The 15,108-nt window shown below is 44.3% G+C and overlaps 1 long non-coding RNA gene across 1 annotated transcript in view; it reads right to left on the reverse strand.

The window, feature by feature from the left end:
• LOC114892611 overlaps nucleotides 1-15,108 on the reverse strand; it is a 236,475-nt gene that overhangs the window by 18,744 nt on the left and 202,623 nt on the right. The window contains exon 2 of the long non-coding RNA XR_003792757.1: nucleotides 6,202-6,335. This is a non-coding gene — a long non-coding RNA (uncharacterized LOC114892611). The remainder of the gene's footprint in view (nucleotides 1-6,201; nucleotides 6,336-15,108) is intronic.

Below are 15,108 nucleotides of genomic sequence, written 5' to 3' on the forward strand. Positions count from 1 at the left end.
AGTTATCAGGCTGTATATAATACTTCGGGACTTTTTTAAACTAAGTATTTTATTGCTAAGAATCATTCATATTGTTACTTATTTTTATTTCTGTATGATATTCCCAATTGTAAATAGATCAGTGTATTTGAAATATTTTTGAATACAAGAACTGAAGCAAAAGATTTTTTTTTTTTTTTTTTGCGGTACGTGGGCCTCTCGCTGTTGTGGCCTCTCCCGTTGTGGAGCACAGGCTCCGGACGCGCAGGCTCAGCGGCCATGGCTCACGGGCCCAGCCGCTCCGCGGCATGTGGGATCCTCCCGGACCGGGGCACGAACCCGTGTCCCCTGCATCAGCAGGCGGACTCTCAACCACTGCGCCACCAGGGAAGCCCAAAAGATTTTTAACTCACCTAAAAATCCAAAGTAAAAATATTTTCCTTTTTCCCCCAGACTTCAGTTATCTTGATTTTTTCCACTCTTCTCCCCAGTTCTGTCCCCTGCCTCCCAGATCTCCTCTGCCACCTCCCAGCGTTCCATGAAGTGGATCCAGCTCACCGTGATCTCGGATCAGAACCTTGATGTTTCAACTTGACTCCAATTGGATTGGTTCTTAGTTACCATACAGAGCTTGGCTTCTTGGAGGTGTTGCCTCCAAGTACCTTCTCCCTTCCCTGCCTCGGGCAGTGGAGGACCCAGAAGAGCTCTAAGGGAAGGTTGGGAGGGTGTTCTCAAATCTCTGCAGTAGCATTGCCCCTTCTGCTACAAATAGCCTCACTCTTCCAAGACCCATCTCTGAGGGCTCCCTTCCCAGGAGCTGGGCCCCAGTCGGACCTAAACTTTCAGTCTTTCATGCAAAGACTGGTCTAAAGAAAATCCAGAGAAAACAGAATATGTCTCTCTCTCTCTCTTTTGCCCTACTCAATGACTTTCCCATCCTTTTAAATATTCATCCATGGGACACAGAACACTACTTTCAAATGCGCTTCTAGGCTGCCTTCAGATTGGCTCGCATAGAGACTTAGCAACAACCTTCTTTCCAGGGCATCACGCTTGTTGCATGTGACCCAAAATGCTAATCGTTTCCTTCATTCACCAAATATTTACTGGCTGCCTATTATGTGCCAGGCACCACAACAGGCTTTGTGTGTACAGTGGCAAAGAGGATGCAATCTCTGCTCGAAGATCTCCCCATTCAGTAGGGGACACAGAGAAGTACATGAGCAAATGTAACAGAGGCACTTGCCAAGTCAGGGCAACATTATGACCTCCGTGGGCCCTAATACCTTTGTATTCATTGGACCCTTCCCTTATAAAAATATTAAAATTATATGCAAAAGTTCTATGCTAATATTACATATTAAAACATTTCTTGTAACTTTAAAAGAACATTTTTATGGGCTTCCCTGGTGGTGCAGTGGTTAAGAATCCGCCTGCCATTGAAGGGGACACGGGCTCGAGCCCTGGTCTGGGAAGATCCCACATGCCGTGGAGCAACTAAGCCCGTGAGCCACAACTACTGAGCCTGCGCTCTAGAGCCTGTGCTCCACAACAAGAGAAGCCACTTCAATGAGAAGCCCGCGCACCGCAATGAAGGGTATCCCCCACGTGCTGCCACTAGAGAAAGCCCGGGAGCAGCAACAAAGACCCAACACAGCTGAAAATAAATAGAAATAAAATAAATAAATTTATTAAATAAATAAAAGAACATTTTTATGAGCTCTTAAAAGTGTCATGGGTCCTAGACTATCTATCTACTGTGCTTAATGGGAGACATTGGCCTTGCCTGTCATATATATCTTCTTCTCTATTTTAGGATAACTCAGCCCCACCTCTTTATTCCTTCTATCCCTTTCTGAGAACAAGGATCTCCCATATGATGGTAATCCTACATTTGGTTTCCATCCACTGAAACTTTATATATTTGCAAAGAGTAGCAATGAAATCACGTTCAAATGATATTTAAAATTTATTTTATTTTTTACTTATTTTATTTATTTGGTTGCGCCAGGTCTTAGTTGTGACAGGAAGACTCCTTAGTTGCAGCACATGTGCTCCTTAGTTGCGGCACGCGAACTCTTAGTTGTGCCATGCATGTGGGATCTAGTTCCCTGAGCAGGGGTCGAACCCGGGCCCCTTGCATTGCGAGCGTGGAGTCTTAACCACTGCACCACCAGGGAAGTCCCTGAATGTCTTTTTAATTTATCATGATGGCAGCCACTTATATGTCTGTCAAACAGTAACAATAGCCAAAGTGTGTTGACTCCTAAGTATGTGACACTAGTCCACATTTTGCAGAAATGAAGAAAAGGAAGCACTCAGAAGGGAAATAACTTGTTCAGGTCCATACGACTAGTAAGAGGCATAGCCAGGATTCGAACCTGTAAGGCTCCAGGGCCTTAGCCACTATGTTAGTTGACCAAGACTACTGTATGAGACATACCATCCAGGCTATTTTCTACCCAATTTCTCATCCTTTACAAAACTGCAGACTGCCAGGAGCCCACAGTGCACAGGCTGGGAACCTATACTTAAGGCAAAAGTTCTAACTCTTTTTATAGCATTAAGCTGCCACTGGGACTCATTTACTACCTGAAATGTTTCTGTTTCAGGGAGCCTATTATGAAAATACAGGAGCCATGCTTCCCCCCGTGTGCCCTAGAGCTCTCTCCTGTAGCTGTCCATGGGCTAACTGAATGAGAAGCTGTGATTCCCCCTCCCAGTCCTCTGGACCTGCTAAAACAATTTAAAATATTTAAGTCCCCTGAAACTTTGTCCATATTCTTGAGCACTGAATTACAAAAAATACCTCCCTGGGTTGTGTCCTCACCAACAATGTAGATTCACAGAAAAGGAATTTAGGTAAAAAAGATGATGTCTTAAATTCTAGGCCCACAATGCCAGAATAATCCTTGTTTGCCAAGTAGAAATTTATGTAATCATGAGACTAAAGACACTTCTTATTTCCAAAATGTTACTGCAACCAGAATAATAGTTCTCCCTAAGTAGGTGCCAAAAGACTTTTTCCTGAGTCCTCCTAAGTGTTTTAAGTTGATAGAAAATTATCCTCTTGAAATTATACAGTCAGCTCCAGAACTATAGCTGTGCAGCATGGGAAAGGAAGACAGGAAGGAAACATTTCAACTGAGATGTACATCACGGGGCAAGAAAAGACATAACACCCTGACCCATATACACCATTTTCTGGTCCAGAAATGTTATTTTCTTAACAAGAACTTCAGTAGAGAGTCAAAAGCAATGATAAAAAAATTATTATTATTTTTTTTCTGTCTGGAGGGACAAAGCTTGAAAGTTTGTCATATTTTTCATTCATACAGCTTGGGGCCAACAAACACGCTGTGACTGGATAATATCAAGAACAATGAATGGAGGAAAATATGTGAAAGATGACCCAGAATAGTCCCTCCACAGTGGCATGTGGGTAACCAGTAACGAGCTGACAGATAAAAGATCATGTGACCGTCTCATACAACATGGTCTCCTTTCTTAAAAAGACCCAAAAAGTTATGTGTTTTTTATTTTATTTTTTTTATAAATGTATTTATTTATTTATGTATTTATTTATTTATTTTGGCTGTGTTGGGCTTTCGCTGCTGCGCGTGGCCTTTCTCTGATTGCGGCGAGCAGGGTCTACTCTTCGTTGCGGTGCGCAGGCTTCTCATTGCGGTGGCTTCTCTTTGTTGCGGAGCACGGGCTCTAGGCTCACGGGCTTCAGTAGTTGTGGCACGTGGGCTCAGAAGTTGTGACTCGCGGGCTCTAGAGCGCAGGCTCAGTAGTTGTGACACATGGGCTTAGTTGCTCCGCGGCATGTGGTACCTTCCCGTCCCAGGGATAGAACCAATGTCCCCTGCATTGGCAGGCGGATTCTTAACCACTGCGCCACCAGGGAAGTCCCAAAAAGTTATGTGTTTTTTAAACTAAGTTTAAATTCCATGGAAGTCTATCTCTAAGTCACTGGACTCTGGGTAAAGAAGAGTCTGATCACTTAGTCTGAGGTCCTGGGATGGGATTCCAGGCTCGGGCAAAGGCTTCGGTCAGGGCATGTGGATAGGTGGATTTTCGCCTTTCAACACATAACTGTAACCTGATGCACTGTCTGAGTTTATTTTCAATCACATACACAAGGGCTTACTGTGTATAATAAGCTGTCCTCCGAACCCATTTCCAGGAAAAGATTCTCTGTGTGTGTCATCCTGCATCACTTCCTTTGCTACACAGTGACTGTGAGGACACCAGGACCCAGGACCAAGTGTCAAGCGCCAATGATGGGGCGGGTGGGGCGGTGACATTTCCGGTCCTCGTTACTGTTTGTTTTAGTGTCCCGTCCAGTCTGGTCTCAGATGCATCTTAGATGCATTACTCAGAATTTGTGGCCTTACTTCTACTTTCTCACCTGGAATGAAAACCAACACACATTTCACCGAGTCATCCCTACTTGTTAGAAAAGGAGGGAAGAAGAGAAAATTCTGTCTCACAGGTCAGGTTTCTATCTCAAGGTGGGAAAACTTGGTAATTTATACTTAAAAGTAAACAAGCTACACCCACATTCAGCTTATGTGGTGTGTAAACATAAGACGGGTGATTCTAATTTTATTCCTGGTACTGTGTTCACCTTCTGATTCAACTCTTGTCTTTATTTTGAAGCAAATGAAGGCAGGCCCCCAATTCCACCTGAGACCCTGTAATTGCACTGGGCTTTTCAGAAGCGTTAGGATCAACACAGGGACATGAATTTGAACACAAACTCTAGCTATATGACTCCAACCAAAATGGGAGGCAGGAAACAGCTCCGAGATTCATGGATGTCAATTTACTTTGAGGAGAAGCTGGATAAAACTTTGAGTTTGGTCTCAAAATAGCCTGGACAATTTTAGTTTTCTGACAGCATTTGGTGGCAAGCCTGTTAAAGAACACCATCTTGAAATTTCCCATTTGTGTGCTGTAGATAGCAGATCATCTGGACACACCCAGGGCTTCAAAAGCATTAATCACCAAAGCACACCTGGCATGGAACAGGGCTACAAGGAGAGAAGGAGATAGAATTTTTATTTATTTATTTTATTTATTTATATTTGGCTGCGCTGGGTCTTCGTTGCTGCGCGCGGGCTTTCTCTAGTTGCGGCGCGCGGGCTTTCTCTAGTTGCGGTGCGCAGGCTTCTCATTGCAGTGGCTTCTCCTGTTGCAGAGCACGGGCTCTAGGCGCACGGGCTTCAGTAGTTGTGGCTCATGGGCTCTAGAGCACAGGCTCAGCAGTTGTGGAGCACGGGCTTTGTTGCTCCGCAGCATGTGGGATCTTCCCGGGCCAGGGATTGAACCCTTGTCCCCTTCATTGGCAGGCAGATTCCCAACCACTGCGCCACCAGGGAAGCCCGGAGATAGACTTTTAGATGGACCTCATACTTTGTGTTTTGTGCCGCTCTGATGAGATAACAACTTACCTCATTGCTAAGCCAGAGAGGCCTTAGGGTACAGCGGTTAAGACATGGATGCTGGAGTTACGAAGACTTGATTCTGAATCCCAGCTCTGCCAGGTACTGGCTGTGTGAACACTGACAGGTTCCTTAACTTCTCCCAGGCTTAGCTTTCTAATGAGACAGGGTACGTCAGGACTAGCATAGTATCTGCACATCTCGGGGCTCAGGGCCCTTCCCTTCCTCCTCTTTCCTTTTCACTGAGTATTAATAAGGATGATATGTATGAAAGTACTCAGCATGTAGTCAATTCCCACAGACTATCGGTCTGTCTTTATCACCCAATGACGTAGGACTTAAAATTATTATTTCATTATTATTATTTGAAAAAGGCCATTTTAAAAGTTGCTGTTTCTGATTCTAGCTATCAAATCACTTTGACGTAGGCACTTTGACGTGGGCTGAGCTATATGAGAGGTTCAGTTGATGTAAGGCTAGTGCTCACCCAGGGTTCACATGTAAGCATTGTAAGAGGGTATTCCCTGACTCAACAAAGTCTTAGTGCTCGACTGCTATCGGCAATGGCATTAGACAGTGCACTCCTTTAAGTACCAATCCCGTACTTATAATGGGATTCGGGGGATTCTTTGGAGGTTGAAGAGAAACAAGGCTCAAAGTCCTTGTTTTAGATACTCCAAGTTATTAGAACATCTCTGAAATACGGAAATGTTTTAAATTGAATTAACTTGGCAAGAAAAGTCATTAGGGTGGGGCTCAAGGGGAAACTCACCATCAGGTACATTCAAGTGCCTTCAGTTCGAGAACAGGGTCAAGATGGTCCAAGAGGAGAGCTGGTCTGGCACTGACATTGTCCTTTCCCGATTCACTCATCTTCATACAGTGTCCACGCCCAGTGGAAAACAGCTGAGGATGTGAGAAAGAGGACTGATCACAAAGACTTCCCCTGCTGGAATCCCACTTGCTGTGGCATGGAGCCTCATAGCTGAGTGGAACATGGCACTCTAGGGAGAAGCACTCTGCCCTGCCGACTTCCCCGACCCCAGATGATTGGTGGCAGCAGCCTTTCTGCTTGCACTAGGCCGATGGACTGATGCTTTCAGTAGAGACACAGCAAGAGCTGTCACCACCTTCCCTGAGTGAATGTGGACTTGGGTCCTTTGTGGACTTGGGTTCTTAGTCTCCTCATGAGCAATGGCCAGCAAAGAAAGTATAAACTTCTCTTCCCAGTGAGCACAGGGGATTAAAGTTATTATAAATTGAACTTTCAAAGAAATGAGAGGTTATTTCATATTCCAAACTGATGAAGCAGGATATATTAGTGACGCCTGGGTGCATTTGAGTTGGCAGTCTTCATAACATCTGTTTCCAAGTCCTTCTGCAAATTCTTAAACTCAAGAATTTGTGAAAATGGAAAATTGCCAGGAGCTCACATCTTAGAATGAGTTACACCTCTTTACCTTACTGCCTTCCAGTCCAGATTTCCAAACGAGGACTGTGCTGAAATGGAGGTTAGGGCCACAGGTGGGTTAACTTATCTCTTGAGCTGGATAAGTCATTTCCCTTTGGTGACTAATTTACAACCCCTTCCTCCCACTAGTTTGACCTTTGGCCAATTTCAATTAATTATAGAAACTTGTATTGTTTGAGGTTCCTGGTCTTAGAGACAGAAATGACGTTTCATTGGAGTGATCCTGTGTCTTAGCATTCTTAAGGAAAGATCCAAACGAGCTCATTAGAAACAAACGTGGTAGATATTCTTGTGATGGTACCAGGAACAAGCCAAGAACAGGAACCTTCATCCCAGCTTTGTTTAATACAGGCTCAAAGATACTATCTAAATTGATTGGTTGTATAGCAAATTTGTCAGGTTGTGTATAACTTTAAATGAATGGCATGACACAGGGAAAAACCTTTCTCCTTGTATAAAGATATGGTCATAGAATTGGCAATTTTATAATCCGACCCATATAGCATTTTTTACCTGATAATTCAAAGCAATTCTCAGCATCAATACTGACTTTCATTATACTATCAGTGGGTGGGGAAGGTACCAAACATTTGCTCACCAGTTGTGTACCTTAGCTTCCAGCATCAGCTGTGAGAAAAAAAAAATGGAAGGGAAATAGCAGAGCCTGAATTTAGACTCCTATCTCTCAATCCGTCATTCCCACCAGCGTCCTCACATCAGTCTTGCTGGGCAGTTGAATGGATGTGATGTAGGGGAGGGTGTGTACTCTTGTGACATGCTTTCCTGGTTCTTAGAATTTGGCTTGGGGTGGGGCTTCAGTCCCAAGGGACACCTTCTTTCTGTGGGCCTGAGAAGCTGCAGCAGGATCGAGCTCTCTAGTCTGCTGGGCTTGAATGAGCCCAATCGGAAGGAACTCCCAGTGTGACCACAATGCCATTAAGACATTGGACATTCTCCTATTCACCTATTAAAACGTCTCGGGTCTCACACTTCCTAGATGTCCATTTACTAAGCTCTTTAGGGGATTTAGGTCAGACACACAGACCTTAGCAATCGTCTAAACCAAACCCCCTGTTTTACTGACAAATGAACTAGCCCAGTGTCATACAGATGACGAATGGCAGGTCCATGACCAGGATGGTTTTCTGTTCCTTCTATCACCTTACTCTTCCCTATGTAAAGACAAATAAGATATGACTTTAGTCCTGGAGGGCTTCACAATAATGGAGGGGAAATGAGACTTCATGCAAACGAACAATGAATATCCCGGCAGGAGAATACGATAGAGAGGGGCAGAGAATTAACAATGCTGAGCACCTGCAATGTACAAAGGGTTTCATTGCACATTTTCTCACACAGTCTTCACATCAAACTTATGAGGAATACATAATCATCCCATTTTATTGATAAGGGAACTGAGGCTCAGAGGTTCTGCAATTCTTTATTGGCACGTGCATGGAACCGTGATCCATCTATAGACCTACAGCTCTGGAGCCTCAGAGTCAGTGGACTCCCAAAGAGGAGTGGTCCAGTCGGAGAAGGCTGCTCAGAGAGGCGAGGCTGTTGGTTTATTGCACTTGCTTAGGTGCAGAGAAGCTTCAGCAGATGGAGGAAACACAGATGGCCTCCCCACGATTGCGTCACCACCCAGACAGGTTGGAACCAGTTACACACCCACTGCTCTGCAGTCTCCAATGTAAATTGCCTAGAATATCAAGCCTGCCTAAGAGAAAATTTGCATCTTAAACCTGCAGCGGCCTCATTTACAGATGATCTATTTTGGACGACGAGTTACACAATCTATAATGGGGAGTTCCCGAGGATGTAGAAGACCCTGATGTCCCTTTTCTGAGTTGTAACATTTCATGATGAATCAGCACAGCCATCAGTAAAGGGGCAAGGTGATGGATAGTTGGACACAGCTATATACAAGTGCCAAGGGAGAGTCAGGCTGAGCAGGGTGAGGACAGGTAGGCTGGCACGTATGTGCCAAGTTTAAGGAGGAGGAATATCCTGAATGATGAATTTGAAAGATGTGCTTGGCAGAGAGCAGGGAAAAGCACTTGAGGGGAGGTTTTGACATGAGAGGAAATCCCATGTTTAGTTGGGACAGAGAACACAAAACAGAGCATGGGAGCTGGAGATGAGGCAGTTTGGTAAGGAGTATACGTTGGGAAGTTGAGAAATTTATAAATTCAACCACATTACCCTTGATCCCCTGCACACAGAACCTTCAAACCTCCTCAAGGACCCCCTTTCTCTTTGAATACCTTTCCATATGATGACTCTGACACTGTCATATTTCCTTTATACATGGGGTCCTGAGTTAGTGGGGTAAGTCACGCCTGAGATTTTATCATCCCCTTTCCCTAATTGAAGAAGAGGTTCAAAGCAACACATCAACTAGACTCAAATAAAACCTGAATTTGAATTTTATGAAGGAGCTTCAGACCACACAGACTGTCAGTGCAAATGTGCCCAGGAAATTAAGCTGTGAACTGTCAATGGGCAGAATTGCTCTGTGAGGAATCTCTATGAGATATATGTTGGATGGGATCCCACATTTCCTGAACTCCTGGTGGCTGTAAAGGTGCAAACCGGAACTGGTGTTTAAAGCAAAGTCTCTCATGCAGGAAAAAAGTGAAAATACTCCTCCTGAGGAAGCTCTGAGCAAATGGAGTGACCCAGAGACAGGTGCTTCAGACTGAGATGGTAAATATCCTGTTGAACAACATAAGAGACTTGAAATAGGTTGGTGGGTTCATTTCGGAAAAAAAATAATGTTTGCTGTGTGCTTTTCTTTTTTCCTGACTTCTGGTAGAGAGAGAGAGAAGGCCAGAAGCCTTGATCCCTGGGGAATGATCAGGATCATCAGGGGAATAAACACTGGTGCAGGCTGTGTCCTACACAGACGTGCCCGGGTAAGGGGACAACGGGGGGGTGGAAACCCAATTTCTCCCATTCTAATGTAAGGTCCGTGAAGGGTATGACCTTGAGATCTTGGTGTCTTCCATATCTCTCATATCTAGAACAGTCCTTGACACGTAGAAGCTGCTCAAGAGTATTTGTTAATTGAATGAATATGGAAATAAAGTGGTCCCAGCAATATGGTGTCAGGCTGGAGGAGCAGGAAGTAATGCCCAGGAGGCCACACCCCCACAAGGAGGCCACACCCCCACAAGGAGGCCACACCCCCACGAGGAGGCAAGGCCACCATCGAGGCATTCACGTTTGGTATCTAGAGTTAGAGCTCCCCTGCCCGCAGTTAGGAGACCTGGCCTGGGTGGAGAAGCCCGGAGCAGGGGGCTCAGGATAAGGGATGGGAAGGCTGGCAGACACTGCTGGGTGCTCAGCTGCCATGCTGCCCTTTTTCCTTACCAACCCCATTCATATTTTGTTTCTTCAGGTGGGAATGCACCTCACTGAAACCCTTGCTTTCCCAGGCTTCAGGGAAACTACTGCCACTCATGTTGGGCCACTGAGACATAATTAAAGGTCTGCGGGGGATTTCTGGGAAAGTTTTGCTTTCCTGCTTCAGGTGTTGCCCTTAATTCTTTGTCCTTTCCTCTTTCTGCTGAGAGCAAAGACCTGAGCTTGAAAAAGGGGCAGCCGTCTCGTGACCATTAAGCAACAAGAATAAGGCAAGAGCCTTGTGTTAAGGACAGAGGAAAGAAATACTGAAGAGGCCTGGAACACTGACGACCTCACAGAGCCCTTGGACTGTTCAACGCCAGACTTGAAGTGTGAGAAAGACATCCCTCCTTCTGTTTGTCTAAACCACAGCAGTTAAGTTCTGGTTACAGGCAGACATACCCAATTCCTAACTAAGACAATAAGCAACCACCAGGAATGTAAGCCATCTAGGAATGTTTAGAAATACTTGAGGAAGAGACAGGACTATTGTATCCAAGATGGAGACTTGGAATAAGACTGATGACCATTCAAGGACCTGGTGACTCCTCATGACGCTGGGAGACTTGGGTTACAAAATAAAGAATTTTCCAACAGTGAAGCTTTAGGAGTTACTGAAATACACTATGAAGACCGTCTGTGGACTCTAAAATATGTGCTTTTGGGATTTCCATTCTGACAAGAACAGAAATGATGTCTTAGTTGAGCAATGTCTGAAAGAACCATTTGCCTAGAACTTCATCAAGCTTGTGCTGGTACAAACCAGTTTGAGAACTTCACATTCTTTCTGTTGCCCAATGCCATTGAGTTGAAATGAACCAATTTATTTTGAATGGGTGCTGTAAATTTGAGCTCTAAATGACTGGTTGGTAATTTTAGTGTCCGTGATCTAAATGGACCCTATGATTGTAAGGAGGAACAGTTGATATAATCACTGTCATCAACATAACAACCTCATTTCACACGCTAACACCTTGAGTTTGTTGACATTATTGGTAACTATGCTACACATCTATTCTGCTTTTCACAATACTGGTGTGAATTAGTGTCCTGAAGAGCTGTGGGCTCTTTGAAGTCTATTTGGAGACTTTTTCTGCCCTTAGCAGTCCACACAGCTAGAAACAACAGGGAGGTGTGGATTGGTAGGTATATTTTTAGTTGGATTACTTCAGCCCCAAACAGGGAATGCTTCGGGCAGTAAGTATCGAGGTACATCTGATTAGGACTCATAAACCTTGTTTAGGACTACTCATATAGCTAAGTGGCTAAGTGGCGTGTCTACAGGTGTGTGTGTGTTTTGGTGGATGCCCTTAGGTGACCCACTTTCATATGAAAAAATAATATGTAATTGTGGCAGACTACCATCTTTATTCTGTGGAGCTTCAAAATTTATTTTTCAAAAGGTTTTTCTCTTTTTCACCACAGGTCTGAGATGTAGTTAGATGTCCTATGCCAAATACCCTACTCACATGAGCAAACTGAAAGTCAGCTTCAGTATGAGGCCAGCTCTTGATTATTTTTGTAAAAGGGTCAGAAATTTATAAATTATATTCAGATTTGCAGAAGTAAACATAGATTCTTCATCTTCTCTCTCAGATCTTACCTTATTCAGGAGCTCTTTGTTTTCACAGGTAGCAGAGAAAAGATAAAGTTACCATTTCTGGGTCACTCTGTCTCTGCTATTCCTTGAATGCTCCAGGCCTCTGACACCAGGTGACCATTTGGATCTTTTTTCTGCTGCCCGTGCTTGTCTCTCGTGTGATGTAGCTTACCTCATTTGCACCTAGCACTTGAGGTAGAAGTTTGTGGTTCCTGCCATAGTCACCTGACCTGAGGACTCAGCATCATGAAACAACCTCCCCATCTTACCTCTTGGACTTTGCTCTGTCCTTCTCTGGTTCAGTGGTCTATAGCACTCCTTGATTCTTTTACTGAAACACATGAGGATTCTGGGGCTCCATCCTGGCCATGTAGGAGAGTTTGGGCCTTTCTAATTCTCACCCGGATGGTCCAGTGCTAGACTGAGAACAGGGAGCTCCCCTAAAGGGCTTTTGAATTCCCTCTATTTATCTTGAGATGTCTGTGCTATGTCAGCCTACTCTCAGGGTTTCTCAAACCTTTTTCCACCCAGAATTTTCATCCTGAAGGTTAAGTCACAATCCTCAATTCCATCTGGCCTCTCTTTTTTCCTCCTCCTTCTTGGACTCCTCTCTCTGGAACCTGATGGGTTTCCTTAATTTCCCTTTCAGTCAGGTGAAATTTCTTCTTACATCACATCTTCCTTCTTTCTTTTTCTAGGGCTCATAAGTAAAGCTCTGGAGTCCAAATCTACCAGGCTTGACTCCTGTTAAGTAAAGGGAAGCTTTACAATGTAGAAGGTTCTTTTCTTTTTCAAAAGCTTGGCTTTCAAGGTTACTGTCACACTATAGACTCAGAATGTCAGCTTTTCAACTCAGAGCTAAATGATAACTTCTGAGGAGTTTTAGTATGTGCCCACCCTCTCTTTCTCTGTGGCAATCAACTGTAAAGGCCCAAGGAATTTAGGGAAATGGGATTTGCCAGGGATTAATGTTTGAAGGGAAGAGGAAGAAAGACTAGTTTAATATTTAAAAAATATTCTCTACTGAGCTGATGGAAGAGCTAACTGTTGCCCGTCAACTATATGCCAGGCACTGTGTTAAGTGCTTCTCATGCTTTCCTCCATTTCATCCTCACAGCTCGCAAGGAGGTCCTTACTTAAGAGGACACTAAAGCTTAGAGAGGTTATAGATCTTGCTGAAAATCACATAGCTAGACAGCAGTGGAGCCAGTGTTTGAGCCCATGGGCTCTGCCTTGACAACTTGCAAGATTATTGACCGTGACACTGTGTCACAGAGAGAACAGAGGGGGTGAAGATAAAGAAATCCACGTCATGTCCAAAAGCACGCACCATAAATCTCATCACACCCTGCTAATTCCCGTTTTTCACTAAAAATTTCATGCCCCATGAAACATATCAGGCAAATCCAAATATTGCTCATTGGAAGACAAGAACTGGCTGATGGTTTGACAGGAGGAGATAGAAGGAGGAAGGCACAGAATGTTCACAAAATTCCAATTGCTGGGAAACAAACTTGCTGGAAAGTTCATTAAGCTTTCACCCACATAACTCTGAAGATGATTTTAATGAGCCATTTATTGGAAGTTTGTTAGGGGCCTGTATTTTGGGTGCTATATTTTTATTGGCTTCCTTTTTATAAAAAGGCAAAACCAAAGTACATAGTGTTCAGATGACTTTCTTAAAATGGGAGGCCATCTGAGTCACAGAAGTGAAGTTAAATTCTCTAAGCTTCCGGTCCCATAATATCTTTCTCTAAATACACTTTTGTCCTGCAGCTTCACTTTTTCAAGATCATAGGATGACACTCTAGGAAGAAGAAAATCCATCTGACCTGCCTACACAACAATGAGGCAACCTCCTTGGAACCCGTTTCTTTTCACACTCCAAAGAAATCATGTTTCAAACAACAGAGGTGGCAGGAGTTTGGGAAAAAAAGTGAAAGTTTAATGTTCTTTTAAAAATCCAGAAAGCAGTGTTTCTTAACATACAGAGCAGTAGCGTGAGCCCACATTTTATGGTTTTTCTTGTTTGTTTGTTTGCTTTTGCGGTACGCGGGCCTCTCACTGTTGTGGCCTCTCCCGTTGCGGAGCACAGGCTCTGGACGCGCAGGCTCAGCGGCCATGGCTCACGGGCCCAGCCCCCCCGCGGCATGTGGGATCTTCCCGGACCGGGGCACGAACCCGTGTCCCCTGCATCGGCAGGCGGACTCCCAACCACTGCGCCACCAGGGAAGCCCGTGAGCCCACATTTTAATATTGTCATGCTTTCTCATTCAGACTGGCTGTATCTTAGTGTGCACTCTGAGAAGGAAAGACAAGCAAGTCATCAAACTTGTCTAAAGATAAATGACAAAATGTTCCAGAATAACAATGAAAAACATTAAGATCAATAGTTGTTCTTAGATGACTTAAGAGGGGTTCTTTTATATAATCAAAGTTGGTAAAAAGAGATGGAATGAAGACTCCAAATGGAAACAAAGAAGGGGAACTAGAAGAGAAAAACAGAGCAAGAATATTACACACGGAAACAAGAGGAGTTTAAAATACATAAAGTAGAGGGAGCCAACAGAGCCAACAGACCTGTTGAGAGAGAACTCAAGAACTTTTTTTCAGAAGTGGGAAAGATGGCTTGAGAAATGAAACGACTTCTTTGTCTCAGTGTGTGAATCCGGGTAAGTGGGGACAGATGCCAGAAACAGGCACACTTCCCAAAGGAGGAAGAAATAGAAAATTGGTTTCCTGCCAGAACAGGTGGCGTGTTGACATGTACACATCTGACAGGCAGGTTTCTGAAGCTTTCCAAGGGGGCTGACCAGGCCAGCCCGAGGCTGTCTCTAAGACTTCAGGGAAACGCACCACGGGGGAGCCCCAGTGATATGGTTTCAGATGTGTCTGGACGCAGGAGAAATAGCAGTGGTGGGTAAGGAAAGTCGTGGAGCAGCCTGCTATGAAGCACAAGGCTGAAGGCGGGCCTAAACTCTCTCAGAGCTCAGGGCCTGATATTTTTAAACACCCATTATAGGACGAGAGCCAAATGTCTGGTTAATTTCAGGAGCAGGCGGATATTAACCCGCTAAAGTCCCTTTGACCTTCTCAAATGCTGTGAGGACTTTGTTTTCCTTTCTTTTTTCTTTTTTGCTGGCGGTGGTAATAGTAGGGAGTGAGTGGAGGGGGGGTCTGAGACTGGGAAAGCATAT

Source organism: Monodon monoceros, unplaced genomic scaffold (assembly GCF_005190385.1).
Source record: "Monodon monoceros isolate NGI ecotype Baffin Bay Population unplaced genomic scaffold, NGI_Narwhal_1 Super_Scaffold_12, whole genome shotgun sequence".
Classification (NCBI taxonomy): Eukaryota; Metazoa; Chordata; class Mammalia; order Artiodactyla; family Monodontidae; genus Monodon; species Monodon monoceros.